This window comes from Calidris pugnax, unplaced genomic scaffold (assembly GCF_001431845.1).
Source record: "Calidris pugnax isolate Ruff unplaced genomic scaffold, ASM143184v1 scaffold13, whole genome shotgun sequence".
Lineage (NCBI taxonomy): Eukaryota > Metazoa > Chordata > Aves > Charadriiformes > Scolopacidae > Calidris > Calidris pugnax.
The window spans coordinates 3,904,979-3,920,461 of record NW_015090810.1 but is presented as its reverse complement, the minus strand read 5'-3'; the positions used below and the strand labels follow the sequence as shown (position 1 = coordinate 3,920,461).

The 15,483-nt window shown below is 42.8% G+C and overlaps 2 long non-coding RNA genes across 3 annotated transcripts; both read left to right on the top strand.

Annotated features, from left to right (window-relative positions):
- Positions 1-358: 358 nt before the first annotated feature.
- LOC106885955 lies at positions 359-5,045 on the top strand. The gene is made up of 3 exons (XR_001411538.1): positions 359-489; positions 2,720-2,816; positions 4,922-5,045. It is a non-coding gene; the product is annotated as an uncharacterized LOC106885955 (long non-coding RNA).
- A 3,561-nt stretch (positions 5,046-8,606) lies between these two features.
- LOC106885949 lies at positions 8,607-13,265 on the top strand. Of its 2 annotated transcripts, none has more exons than XR_001411534.1 (3): positions 8,607-9,588; positions 10,120-11,056; positions 11,890-13,265. It is a non-coding gene; the product is annotated as an uncharacterized LOC106885949 (long non-coding RNA). The 2 variants fall into 2 exon arrangements; XR_001411535.1 differs by lacking the exon at positions 11,890-13,265 and adding an exon at positions 11,591-11,713.
- The last annotated feature ends 2,218 nt before the right edge of the window (positions 13,266-15,483 follow it).

Here is a 15,483-nt window from a genome sequence, read left to right as displayed (position 1 = left end):
CTAGCAATTCTCAATGCAGGAGGGAGGAACATCAGTATTAACTCTTCTTTTGAGGCTACACAAATAAATCATCAGGAGCACTGGCAGCACATTTGCCCCATGTTACTCCCATCTCTTAAGATTGCAGACTTCTGGGTCCCGATCAGTGAGCTGCCCTGCCCTATTTAGGAGCTTTGGTGAAGTTATTCCTATGCTTTGAGCACATTTTGAGCTTTGGAGTGAGATGCCAGGGACAACGGGCTGAAGCTTCTAGCTCAAATAAGATCCTCCCAGCTAAATTTAAGGGAGATTCCACAATACTTTATTGATTTATCTTTTTTCTTCTCAGTACTTACTTCAATTTCACTTCACTCCAGAAGGATAACAAAACTATAGGATTGTGTCTTCCATTTACCAGAATGTCACTCCAGGACAGCAACTGCCTGCCTTTAAAAGGACATGGACTGCCCTCAACCATTTTGTCCAAAGGGGATTTGTACACAGAAGCAGGTAAGAATTTCTGTATTAATCTTCAGTGAAATACTAGTGTTTATATGACTGGTTCACTATAAAGCTTCAAACAGAAAACACGGATGCTGTGTAAATGCACAAATGCAAGAACTTCATTCTACTGAGACATTAGTCAACTTCTGTCAGAGTACAGAGAGGTATTTTTCACATCAGACACTTTCACATCGAAACCACACGATTGTTCAAAAGAAACATAATATAAACCAACCACAATCCCTCTTTGGGGGAGGAAGAGGAAAGAGAGGATGAGAGTAAGAGCCTCTTATTCCATCTTCCTCACCTTGGTGAGGAATAAAAGAGTCCGGTCCCATGCTTAAGAATTAGATATAAATAATTGCCACTTTTTGGCCTCCAGCAAGGCCAACCATATGTCTACACTGCAGCCACTGCAGGTTGCCTGAGCAAACCTGAGTTAGTCTCCAGCTCGCTGGCTGGATCCCGCTCCCAGGCCTCCCTTGGCAGCAGGGATCCCAGTGCAGATTTACCTCCCCTAGAAGATACCAACAGTGGAATAGCCTGTTCTCACTTTTGCTGCCCCATATCAGTTATACCCAACTCCTCACACTCTAGGCCATCGATTCTGGTGCCACGTTTCTCTTGTTTACCAGAAAAAGAAAAATATCAGTGGACTAAACAAGGCAGTTTGTCTCCTTTCACCACATCCCCAAACATCAGCATTTAACATCTCTGGATAGCAGCAAACCTTACGGTCCTCCCATGAGTGGCTGCAGTAAACACAGCAGAGTATTTCACAGCTATGCCACATGCAGTTACAAGCACAACCAGATTGATGTTAGGGTTATTCCAACACAAAATTACAGTGCACTTTGTTACAACAGTCAAAGCCAAATGAGACCCACGTTCCACCTTTACTTATATGGCATACTGAGGTCCTGGCTTTGGTGTATGTATAATTACTATGGGGTGATTCAGGTGAAGTTTAGATCCTATGCTACACTTCTTTTCTCCCTCCCTTACCCCAAAGCCAGGAAAGTAAATATAGAAAGAACTCCAAAAGAGAATTTGAGTATTATGTTTCTATAAAAGAATTTCCAGAAAGTAACAGGTGACTAATATTACTGATGCAACATGAATATAATAGGTGAATTTCAGCAGTAAATCCCAATCATGATACTTATGCCTTAGGGTATTAAGACGTGATGTAAACTTGAGAACTTTAGAGACCTCTGATCTGTTTTCCATTACAGGGATCTGAAAGCAGTATCTCATTAAAACAAGGCAGAAAAATGAAATGACACTTGAGTCTTTAAAAAGCTGCTGCATTCTGCCACAAAAAAAGATATGTTCTTATCAGATTTCTGATGTAATCATGAGCCTGCAGCACGAGATCTTGACAGTGTGCTACTGTGCTAAAACCCATACTGAAAAGTTTCTGCAGTCTTTTATTTTTTTTAATTATTTTTTAAGCAAAGGTTCAAAGAAAGGAAAAAAATACTGGGGGTGGCCACAACCAGGTGAAGTGATATACTTGGACAACAGTCCAACTGGTTCCAACTGGATACAAGGAAAAACAAATCACCAATAGGAAAATTAGGCATTGGAGCAGGTTGCCCAGGGCTGTTGTGCAATCTCCATCCTTGGAGGTTTTCAAGACACAACTCGAAAAAACTCTGAGCAACACAGCTAACCTTGCTTTGAGCAGGAGGTGGGACTAGAGACATCCTGAGGTGTCTTTTGACCCAAATGTTTTATGTTCATCTGAGTAGTGGGTGATGATCGTGCTTCATGGTGATTTTTTTTTTTTTTTTTTTTTAACATGTGGAAAGGGGTTTTCCTTTCTTATTGGGAAAAATGACACCTTTTGAACATTTACATGAAAATGGAAGGTGTAGGATTGTTTAGCTGCACCCATCTGAGCCTTCTGGCTAGGGTGGTGGCTCGAAAGGTGGGAGACCCAGCTTCACATCTCTACTGCATGACTCAGAGTAGAAGTTTGCTACCCTGCAACACTTCAGATGGGTTGCAAACAGCACACCACTTGGATCAGTGATTGCATCAGGCTGCTAGCCGTCCTTTGTATGTTTGTGGTCAACACATGGTTGGCTCAGCAAGGCATGGTGTGGTTTGGGGATTACATCCTGAACCACCCCCAAATCCAGCAGTGGTCAAAGGTGGTACAGTGCCTGTTGTGGCTTGGCCCAGGCTCTGAGGCTGCTGTGACTTGTCTGTGGTCCCTTTTTGTTCACAGGGCAGGTCTCTGAGATTCCACAACAGTCTGAGCAAGGTCGCGTTGCTGATTTCCTCCTGCTCCTTGGCACATACCTGGCACAGCCCAGTTTTGGAAGGTAAGCATGGGATAACAGCAGATGTCAGCGCCCAGATCAGTCTCCTTTGCTACCTTAGGGGTAGCATACAGAGGCTGCAAGGGAGCCTCAAGGGGGGAGTAGTGTTTTCAACATCTTTCTGAGAGCCTGTTCAGTGCCTTCAGAGGCTGGCTATATTGCACAGACCAAAGAGCTCCCAATGGCTAATCCTGTCCCTGAAACTGTCTCCTTCTGCGGCCTCAAGCACAGCATTTCACCTCTCTGTTGCAATTTTTTCATCTGTAAAATTGGGATAATGACATTTTACTAACTAGCAGGACTGCTGTGAACTTTAATTAAGGCAGGGTTTGTAAAATGCTTTAATGAGGGAAAGCACTAAGAACAAGTAGATTATTTGGTTAAGCTGGCTGCTGTGGTGCTGCCAGACTTGCCAAAATAACTCAGGATCTGTATGTACGCACTACAGATTGTTATTCTGTACACCTTCAAAGATAAGCATTGCAGGGCTTGGGTCCTGGGCAGGTAGGATTCAGCTTGGGAGTGTCTCTTCCTAAGCATACTGGAGTGCAACACTTAAATTCACTGCTCATCTTGGTTTTTTTATTTTGGAGATGGCAAAAAGCTTCGATTTACCACAAGCCACCTTGAAATGAGGTACAACGCCAGATGGTGAGAGAGTCTGCAATACCACACCAAGGACTGAATGCAGAATGGCATTTCTGATCCCCCGTTTCTGAGTATAGGGAAAGCCACAGGTACATACACATTACAGGCAGGAAACCAAACAATTTCTGTACTGTGATGGCAGGTATTACAAGGCGACAGCATTGCATCCAAACGCCTTTTCCTTAGCGTGTGAACGGGAGTAACAGTTTTGTGGTGGAGCTGCTCTCTTTTGCTGCCACCACGAAGCCACTAGACCCTCCTCTGCCTGGGGCTGTAACTCAGGTAAGGTGGCTGAGGCAGCGTTTCTCACAGGGAAGTGAGCAGCGTCTTGGGAGCCAGCTGCTGGGAGACAGAGGGGGTTGCCCTGCCTGCTATCTCTGACCCTTCACACGCGCTCAGGCTTCAGGTCACTGTTTTCCCTACACTGGGAAGCCAGCCAGCAAGGCTTTGGGCATCTGGCAGTACTCAGCACAGGGGTGACTATCGCATAAATCTATTCAAACACAGTGTCTCATGGGTATAAGTCCATCCAGACGCTGCCTTTCATTTTTCATCTTACAGCAGGTTGCGCATCCTCATATCTTTCTTCCATTTCTTTTTTGACTTTTCGGGCCAGGAAGGAATTTACTGCCATGAGCGATTAAGTGGGTGAAGCATCCCCAAGAGAGGCAGGACTGGGACTGGTACTTCAAATCCGACAGCCAAATGTAATTAAGGTCCAAGCTGATCCCTTAGACCACGGGCGGCAGCCAGTCACAGGATACTATGGGGACTAGTGCCTCTCTGTGAGGATCTTTCACTGTCCTTCTTTTACACCTAAGGAGGTGTAGGTGCCGCTACAGCTTTGCCCAGGGACCCTGGCGTGGCCCCACTCCTTCCCTGATCCCTCACTGCCCGCTCACATCCACCAAGAGCAAGGAGAAAGGACCAGTCCCTCCAGTTAATTCATCTGGAGCAGTGGTGAGGCCTGGGACTCCATATTCTTCTCTGAGGAAGATTTAATCAGTCTGGCTCTTAATACCACCCTGTTGCTCTTTGATCAAGGATTATTTAAGCTATTATTGAAATATTGTGCTCAGACTTCTATTATGGCTGGTATTCGCAGAAACAATACTCCTCTCTAGCTGAGCAAATAATGTCGAGTTGTTTGTTTTACAGAGAATTCCACATATTCGCTTTACGTTACTTTCACACTGCTGGTCAGGAACAATGATACTTGTCCAGGGCTAGAAATAATTACTGGGAATCATATTTTGATGGCATTTCTAACAAGCTTCTATGGTGCAAATCAGTCTGTAGCATTTCCAATTCCTAGGCATTTCTTTAGGAATCAGACATCTGACTAGCTTTGGGGTTTTGTATTCTGACAAGTGCCAGACTTCCTCCCTGTGTTTTCATTCTTTAAATTTTAACCATGTTTGCAAAATGTCAGACATCTAAATCAGTTTTCCTTTTGTCAGGTACGAAAGATTATTGTCTGGAAAGATCAGCAGCCACTAATCCAGCTAAATCCGTGCTGTTTGTTTGCTGGTTCTACTACAGACACCTTGGCTCCCAGGTATTCTCAAGATTAAGAAATAGCACAATATCTTCTTTTGATTTTTAGGCAAGATTGTTCAGAGCAGTGTATGCAAAGTCAGAGCAATGATCGCAGATCAAGACTAATGATTTTAAATGTTTGATGTTGCTGCTTAGTTTGGATACCTGACATGGTACACATGGACATGCATTTTCAAAGGAGAGATCCTTAGTCCAGCCTGAAAAATCAAGCTGCTGAAATGTGCTGCAAGTCAGGCATAACAAATTAGTAGAAGTTATTGATAAGCACGGACTTACAGAAAAACTCCTGTCAAGTTTTGTTTTTTTTTTTAAGTGCTCCTGAGAAGCACTCCTTTTTCATTTGTTTGTTTGTAATGAAGGTTTCAGAAAGATCTTTCCAAGATATAGGAAGAATAAGAGAACTCCAGCTGCTGCCCCACTTAACAGAGTGTCTTTGCACTCGTTGGGATTCATTATGCATTTGAAAACTACTGTGTGGCAAATCCAATAATCCAAATTATTGTTTGCTAATCCAATTAGGCATTTTAATTAAACCGTGCAAAGTTCAGCACGGCTGTGAGTTTTTATATCTGGGTTTTGGTTCATTTTATTTTATAATTTTTGGGTGTCATCAGATGACAGAGCTCTAGCTCAGAAAAACAAAGGTGCCTGCATACTGAGAGGATAGCTGTCAAACATTCCCATCACTTTTCCCTGAACAGCCAAGTCAGATAAAATTGCAGATCCTATCGTTAGCAAAAGCATCCAGTCCATTGCTCTGCCACCGGCACACTCCTGGCTGTCTATTTACTGCAGTTTCCTTGCGACCTTCAGGTAACCTTTGAATTTGGCCAGAATACTCTTACAGAATCTTGGCCCAAACCAATGTGAAAGTTTTGTTACGTAAACTACTAAAGCTCAGGAATAAACTGAGGGAGGGGGTACACATGAACTCTGTTAATTCCACCTAAATAAGGCAAACTGAAGTATACCTAAGCTGCAGCTGCCTTGTACTTGACAAAAGAGCCCTACTATTCAAGCATACCCTTCACTCTACAACGTGTCCTTCTACATCTATTCTTGTGCTTGTGAGAGAGATGGAAGAGTAGGAGAACAATAACTCCGCTACGGCCACACACGGGAACCCTTTCTCTTCATTAGAAAAGAGAGAGTGACCCTCACAATACCCTCTTCTTCCTAGGCAGAGCTGGGGGGAGACAGAGAACCAACCTGCCAAGTAGAGAGGTCGGATGAGCTGATACATCCTGGTGTGACATTTTCAGGGTCAGGACAAGCTTCGAGATAGCAACCGAATAGGCTCTGAGAGTGCAACTTTTCCCTGCGCACAAATAATGCTATTTCTGAACCAACCAGAAGTGATTTGCCACCCTCTTAGGCAAGCAATATGACCATGACTCCTCCTCCTCCCCAGCTTGTAGATGGGGTATCAGACCTTGTCCACCTCTGGATGGATGGAAGCAATAGCAACACAGCTCCCTACAGGCACAGGCACAGGACAGGTACCCATCTTTCCTGAGGCTTCTGGGGAGGAAAACTGGCATAGCTTTAACTCTCTTCCATGTTGCTACAACAACACCAGGCGGACATGAGGGAAATAGAAAAGCAGTCCTATATTAGTTGAATTTTATTCTTTGGAGCTTTACTTTTTTCTTCGCCATGTTCATATAGTCAGATTATTTTATTTTCTTTCTAATTATTTAAAATATTATTTGATTCTTTTCTTTTGAATGATTTTGAATGTCTTTCATTTTGAATTACCTAATACCTCCAAATGTCTCCTGCAAATTTCTCTGTTTCAGGAAGACTAGAATGGGCCCTTTTCCTGCTGCGATGAGGCATGTTAGACATGCTTGATGGGTGGAGAACCAGGTTTCATGCTGGCAGTAGAGCTCTTATCAACTGCTGATTGAGATTTGCAAAATTATACATTAGCTGATAGCCGAGATCTATAATTGCACTATTAACTATGCCTGCCAAAGGAGGCAGTAGGAAGATTCAACCCAGAAAGCCAAATGTGGACCATCACACTTGCTACTGCAATCATTGGCTCTGTCCTGCATCGGCATTTAGGATGCATTTTACCTGGGACTGGACTTCAAGGCCACACACTGCTACCAGCAGCCCATCTACCTGCCTGTCACCATGTACTCCCGCTGTGGAAAACTCGGCGCTGGTGTCTCACAGGTTGCAACATCTGCTAGATTGGTGCTTTTACTCTGTAGTAAGATTATTTATGATCTGGACTGCAGCTACCTTCGTGCTCACCCTTTTCCCCTGCCAGCCACAGCAGCAGCCGGGGAGCTCTTCTCACCCCTCCTGGCACTTGCTCCTTATCTCAGAGCAGGAGGTATTACCTCTGGACGGCTCCCAGCTCTCCCAGTTGGCTGGGCAGAGCTCAGGTTTGGGACTGCTGCCAGGCTTATCTTATCTACGGAGGCTTTTGCCTGAAGCCAGGCCTGAAGGGTTTTTGGCCCTCACGAGTGAGGGAGATTTTCTGGTCTGACTTTTTACCAGAGAAGGCAACATCACTCTGGGTTCCCTTTCTTGTTTTTATGTAAACAACTCAGTAGTCTGTGTAGATGTGCCTCCAGGCAGGTATAGGTACAGTTTAGGAACAGAATAAATACCTCAAGTACACATTTGATTTTGGCAAGTAGGGAGTTACCTCTCGAGACAGAGATGGCCCTTATTATGTAGGTAGATAAGAGGTAGTTTTCCAGAGCCACATCTCAATTCTAGCTTATACCTGGCAGTGTTCCTATCTGAGTTATCTGAAGCCTCTAAAGTAAGATCTTTGTGTTCAACGTACTTGAAAAAAAAATCAGAGTTTCCATCCTTATGGAAAAACTCGAATTTTCTTGATTGGGTCAGTGAAAGAATGAGATGCATGCTGAGTTTCAGCTCTCAAGGGAAGGGCAATGCGTGAGCGGCCACAGCACAATGCTCAGAGAGAGCACACAGCGACAGGGTGGTCCAGGCACTAGGTAAGGCTATGTGTGGTCTCATTTCTTCTGTTGCCCTTGGAAAATAAAACGAGATCACCTTTTCTCCCTATGCCTAAGCGAGTCTTTCACAGTCTGACTGGCCTAGGGGGCCAGGCACGTTAATCCAAAACACAATTTTCCGAGAAGCTGGTCTTTCAAAGAACTTGTGCATCAACAAGTAAACACTCATCTCCATCCTATTTATTATTTTTTTTTTAACGTGTGAGGTGAGTCTTCCTCCCACAGTGAAGGAGCGCTTGGTAAACTGCTTGGGAGCCCAGCCGCTCCTAATATTAGCTTGCCCCATTATGCAAATGCAGCTCTGGTGTTCCCACACTCTGGGGGAAGGACTTGATCCCAGCTTCCCACCGCGTCCAACGGCTGCCTACAGCCCGTGCCCTGCCGCCATGGAAGACTGGATCACTGTGATCAGCATTTGCCTCTACCTCAGTTCTGACTTGGGTTTTGCGAGCTTCTGTCACTTGGTGTAGGTGTTGCAGCTCCACGTTTGAGTCTCTCTGCTGCAGTTTTCAAATGCAATGAAACGTTAATTGCTGCGAACACACAACATGAGCTGCTAACATGTAAGAGAGATGGTCAAAGCAAGATTAAAAACATAATGCTTTATCTCAATGTCTACATGTAAACCTAATTCAGTAACTTTCTGTTTACTTTTTCTGGATAACTGTATAAACCTGCTCAGCAGTTTCAAAAGACATTGAAAAACCACAAACCCCTGGGTTTTTTTTATTTTTTAATTTAATCTCCCAGCAAAGCCTGAGAAGACATTAGAGCTCCTGACAAAAACTAAGCAGTCCATTTTTCCACGTTCAAGAGACATACCAGTAGCGCACTGAAACTCCATTTCACTCAGGTCAAAAAAAATATATTGGCTCCAGTTCTCCACTAACTAGGATCTCGGCCTGAACACACTGGAGCTTGGATGTTACGGGATTCCCGGTTGGGAGCCCCTAATATGTGGCTTGATGGTCCTGAGGTAAGTTTTGCACAAGTAGTGCCCTGGCTGAGAAGCCCAGTCTATTTTCCCATTCAATTCTCTCATCTGGGATGGTGAGAATACTTAAATATCCAAACAGAGAATACTTACGGTTGCCTGCCTGTCAGCACAATCTTTTTACGCCTGCCTCCAAAACTGTAAACATAGGAATCAAACATCTGTTGTATTTTCAGGAGGAGAAGGGATTACAGTGAGGTTCAATTACTAACATCTTATATATTTCTGGCTTGTTTTTTTTTTTTTTTTTTTAATTGCTAAGAGGTTTAACACAATGATCTTACACACAATATAAAAGAACTCAAATTTAAATAGGCTTACAGTTATTTTCACTATATATTAATAATTTGGATAACACATGCCTTACTCTTTCATGAGCTGCCAGGGTAAAAAAATCCCGTCTCGCCCAGCATACTTCTCTCCGCCTGGCTTCACACCAGTGAACAAGAAAAGAATGCTTCCCCAGTCTCCAAGCTTCGTCTAAAGCCACCCCGTGATTTTGCCATGTCTGCAAGTGGTCCCATCTATCAAGGTTTAAGACAGATGTTTTCGGTGCTGCGGCTGTTAGGTGAGTTCATATGTTCAAACTTGTAAAGGAGTCAGGCCACTGCGTTTGAAATATACCTGCACCCAGTCAGCTGAGTTCAGGTGGGGCTGAAAGCATGCCAAGTATTTTGGAGAAAATACCTATGGGGATTATTGTTCTTATAAAAAGTGAAGGTGTGTAAATGGATTTGTTCATTTGAGGTAGAATTCTCTTTATCAGTCATGTTTGGGTTTAGAGCGACTTAATTTTTAGGCAGATTTCTTCTGCGCTTGGACTAAACTTAAGGGAAATTTAGGTAAACATAGCTCTTTCTGTCTCTTCAGCAATGTGTTATAACATTGCTAAAGCTATCAAGATTTCTTATGAAAATACCATACAAACATTTCTTTATAATTATTGGGTTACATATAGGGGATACGTATGACATTAATCATCCTTTGGTTTTTTTAACTTGGCCTGATCAAGATGCACTTTGCTGTATGTCATTATGCAGCCCTGCCTTCTGAGCAGAAGCAGTCCTTAATCAAATGCCTCTCAATGTTTGTTTTTTAGAGAAAACAAATCTTTCTGTATCACTGTCTGACTTCTGAAAGATGAGAAAAATAAATTAATTTCCCTGTGTGCTTGGGATTCACTGCCTTTCCTCCTGATGAAATTCACAGGATACAGATTTCCCTCCAGTGACGTAAGGAGAATCTTTCTGATCTTTCTGTGTGCTCCAGCCAGACTACATCACTTTAATTTTTATTTTGGGTGGGGGGCTTTTGCAAACCTGCCAGAAGTTTTGCCCAGTAACTGCAACTGGTTAATTGCCATAAGCATGGGAAGATCTCAAGAGAAAAGATGAGGTAAACGCTTTTCTACCCTCAGCGGCACCATGGCTCTTCCTTTGGTCTAAACGTCTCTCCACCTTACACTGCCATCATCTGACAGAGGATCTAGAGAGAATAAAAACACTGCTAAACGAAAAGTTGTTTATGTGACAAGAGAAAGAAAACGGCCTCAGAGGAACATTAGCGCTTTCTGATGCTGCCACTGCAAGACACCATAGGACAGTGTGCACAGCACAGTGCAGGGCAATAAGAACCAGAAAATGTTGGGCAAGAAGGAACCTCTTGACAGTGTATGTACATTTTAATATTTGTTGGAGGAGGGGAAGGATTCAGAAACTATTTCCTTCAGCTGGTGCTGTATTTCTTACAAAACAAAACCCCCACAAACTCAGTAAGAAAGCAGCATGTCAGAAAACCTAAGCCATCAAGTAGTTGTTAAGTCATTTAACATCTTTAAAATATTTTTCCCCTCCAGGTCACATAATACAAAGAGATACCACCCTCCAACCCTACCATGGATTCTTTTACTGTAAAATAAACTTGGATTTGTGTCTAACAATCAATCTTGGAAATTAAAGTCCATATACATGCGAGAGAGGACTGTACACCTCCCCATCAATATGCCATACAACGGAAAGGAAAAGCCATGCTGTGGGGTAAGTGATTCAGTCCTCCTCTGATTTTCCTCTTTCAATTTTCTGCTTTTGAACATCAATGAAGATTCCATTTGTATGTCACACTCTTGTTCAGTGGGATGTAGGTGGTGTTATTCCATTTTAGACTCAAGGATATCAGATATAGACTACATTTTAATTAATATATATTTTATATTCTATAATGAGCTGTTTGCCGCCTAGGAAAATGCAATTTCTACAAAACAACAGTTAACAGAACATTTCTACTTCATGACGTAGCTTTGTAAAAATTCAACGGTTTGGTTCAACATTCCTCAGTTTTCAGCAAAACCTGCCCTAGGTAATGTAAATTTAAAAATTGGAAATAAAGATTGTATTCTCTTTTTTAAATTATTTTTATTTAAACTATTGGCACTGATGGTTCAGTCTTTCAGCCCTGATTTATCCTTCCTGTTTTCTTGTTAGTGGTAGACACAGGACAAATTAACTGACTTAGTAGCCATGTCAGTGGCTGCATCTTTTCTATTTTGTTGTTTTTCCTTCTTTTGCCTTTAGAAATACCTATTTTTCTTGACTCAACTCTTCATTTGTTGATGAGTTTGTTTCCAACAAGTTCCTCGTCTTGCAAGCACAGTACCCTGTCTTTCTTCTGCTCCTTGTTCTCTGACTCTGAAACAGTCCAAGAGACAAAGAATCCAAGCCTCCACATGAGGAGAGGATCTCCTTTCTGCTGCCAGATTAACTTCCTGGCAGTGGAATAAAAACTCTTGAGCAGCTGAGTTAAGCTTCCTTTAATTAGCTAAATCTAATGCGAAGTTTATTCACTATAACTTTCACCTTTGTTTTATTTCTAGGATGATTTTCAATACACGTTGAAGGCTTCCAGCACTTCTTACAACCAGTTATCGTACCATACATATCCATCATACCCTTATGCAAGGTACCACTCAGCCTCGCTGCATCCGTCAAAGGGATCTTTGTTGCAAAATTCAGATCTTATTAATTCCTGCACAGCACAAGAAGACATGGATATCTCTTTTCAGTGGAGATATAATTAAAAGACACATAATTACTGTTAGAAAATATTTCAAGGAAACATTAGTGTTTCAGTAGGTGATGTTTGTTTATAGGTAATATTCTGAGCAGTCTTCTAGGCTCCCCTAAGATTAAATCAAAACAGTTCACCAGTAAAAAGATGCCTCCATTTTTCAGCTGAGCATCTGATATCTTTGCAATTTCACACAACACTGAAAAATTTTTTGTTAATGCTTTAAACCTAATTATAGGTTTGAATATAGTTTCTATGCATTGAGGTCAGTACAAACCTGATAAAATCCTCACTAAAGGGAAGAACATCTGATTAAGTCATATTGAACTCACTTATTAGATGAACGGGAGGCATTGCAAAGTGTTCACTCAGAAAGAAATATTTTATTTCTGTAGATTTTCTTGTGGAAAGTTTTTTGCTCTTACATCTTTATCAACAAACCTCTCTGGATATGCTAGAACAGCTCTTTGAGTGGAAACACATTTTCTAGAATGAGTTACTTTTTCATTTATTCCAACAGAAAAAGAACTATCTTCTTCTAGAATATAAGGATTAACATGAACAGCCACAGCTGCCAAAATTCATACCTACTCTAACACCAGTATTATTCCAAATGGAGAAGTACTACATTTCTTTCCTAATGCATTTCTTTTGTAACACTTGGAGGAGACAGTTGATAAAGAGCAAGCTTGGCAACCTACAGTTGTGTGGTACCTTTTGCAGGAATACATCCACTAGCCCCAGCATCACGGCTACACTGTTTGCACAATAACTTTCTGCCTATCCCAATTCCTATTTCAATTACAACTGTATGAGAGAGATTCTTAGTGTTTTCTCTACTGTTAAACAGCTGCTGCATTTCAGTGTTGGTGAAATAGTTTTCAGTTTTTTTAATGAAAGTGCTTTGGGATGTCTCTAGCTGAAAGATGGCATAGAAATGCAAATTATACTTAGTCATATAACTCGGAATTACCTTTGCATTTTATTTTTGACCTGTATCTGTTTATAAAGCAATCCTGAAAAACAGTTACATTATCCCTTACATTATTGGGAAAACAAGAGATAGGACTGCCAGCTCTTACATGAATGTTGTAATCCAATGAACGTTCACGCTGAAAAGTATCTCCTTTAGTGAATTTTTTGACAAAACAATCTAATTTCATTTATAAACTTAGATAATAAACCCCAACATATTCATATCGAAAGCATGAGTGAATGTATGTCATAAATCTCAAGTTCCTTTTTTCTTCCCTAGTTTTATTAACACAGACATGCGGGTTCACACCAATACTTGTTCTTTGAATCCTTTTATATATGCTTCCTTTAGTAATGACTGTAAAAAAATTATATCCTGGCAGAAGCCTACAAAACATAAGCCTGTTTAAGTTGTTTAAGTGCTGTACTGTAGGGCTATTCTGATAAAAGATTTTAAAGTAATGCCCTTAACTACTGCACAGATGAGAACCACAGCAGTTTCTGCTTGTGCTTCTCACTGGAAAGCAAGCATGTAGTAGACGCTCTGAGGAGGGACTGCAGGACAGGCTACCAGCAAATTGAATGACTTTAGGGCTTGCCCACCTGAAAATGAAGAGATGTAGATGGGTGGAATGTAAAAGCACAAACCTGAATGTAAATACTAGTTTAAATACCTCTCATCTTGCAAAGAAAGTACCATGGCATCCTCTGTACCCACAGTTCCTCAAGGCTCTTGTTTCAGGGCTAAAGATAGCTCTCCTGGTAACATGAGACAAAATAATGGTTGAATTGTTTTACTCCAAGAGAAGCTGAGTGCTAAGGAACCAGTGTTATCTGCTCCTTCACCATGAGCATTATCTCATATTGCTTAATACAAAATTTAATGGGACCTCAGCATCTCCTGTAAATACAGGACTGCCCCTCTGGTATGGCCATTCACCTGTATCATGTGTGCTGCTAATGCAAGTCAAGCAAGCCTAGATTTATGTATTTTAAAATATCAGACTTCTATTTTTATGCCAAATGTTGAAAGAGACAAAGGGCAGAAATCTCACAGCTGAACAAAGCAACTGCAAAAGACTTGCTCAGTTTTCTGAGAGGCCAATCCTGTGTGACGCCAGACCTCGCTTCCACCCCACTCCCCTTTGCACCAGAATTGCTGTAGCTCCTTCAAAAGACAGCAATATTTCTGCTGAATTTCCTGCCCTTATGATCAATTGTGTTGCTTATGGTATGCAAACGAGCTCTATGGGACTGTGCACAGTCTTCAGTAGTAGTGAAAGAACCCCAAGGTATGCTGCACCATTCACGATACGAAAGAAAAGCTAAATTCTCCTCCTCATGCAAAAAAAAAATCAGGAAAAAAAAAGCATCTAGAATAAGTGTCTGCTCTTGATTGTGAATATTAGCAAGCAAAGATTAGCACCTTTCCACTTTGTTTCTATAAAAGCTGCTTTACACAAACTACACAGTGCAGGAGGGCTGTGGACACGTCCCTGCCAAAGCTCATGCAGTCTGGGGACAGTCTTGGCTGATGAGGCACTTTGAGACCTGATCCAGTGCGTTGAAGAAACACAGAAAAGGATGCAGAAGCAGCAGGCAGTTACCTAATACTATCAAATCTCAATAAAAAAATTACAAGCTGACATTTTGGCAGGCTTTCTGAATACCTAATAGGGCAATGCTTGTGTAAACTGACCTGGAAGCAAGGTTAAGGGAAATTAATCCACAGCGAAAAAAAAAAAAAAACCAAATCAAACTTTAGGAGCAGCAAATCATTTCAGTTCAAAGCCCCTTAGATCACATCTGAGCACAGGGTGACGGAATTGGTCCCACTGGTTGTTTCCATGAGACATTATTCACGGCCAGCGTTCTACAGACGGCAGTTCCGCACAAGCGCTCCCAGCCGAGCCAGGACACAGAAAGATTTCACTTACTGCCCGAGCGGCTGCCTGAGAGGGTGTTTGCGCCTAGGGATTTGGGGTGGCACCTCAACAAACCCGCACCTCCCGCCTGGCGCGGGGAGCAGACGGGAAGGGCAGCGAACCCCCGGGCAGGTCTGGCGGGGACCCCGTTCCCGCATCCGCCGCCTCACACCGCCGGACAGGGGGAGGCGGGGGCGTTTTCCCCCACCGGGCACAAGGGACGGCGGCGGCTGGCGAGGCCGTGCGGTGCGGGGTCCTCCTCCTCTTCCCCCGCACCACAGCGGGTCCCGCCGCGTCGGCCTCCCCAGCACCGGCGAGACGCGTCCTTCGGGATCGTTAAAGTTCTCCATTTCCCCCTTGCCGTTTTTTAATTCCGTATTAACACACGCACACCCCCGCCATCCCCTCTCCCGCCGGTCCGAAGGGGCGGGCACGGCAGGCCGGGCGGGGGCAGAGCAGCGACACGGCGGCGCGAAGGACGGGCCGCCCCGCCGGTCCCC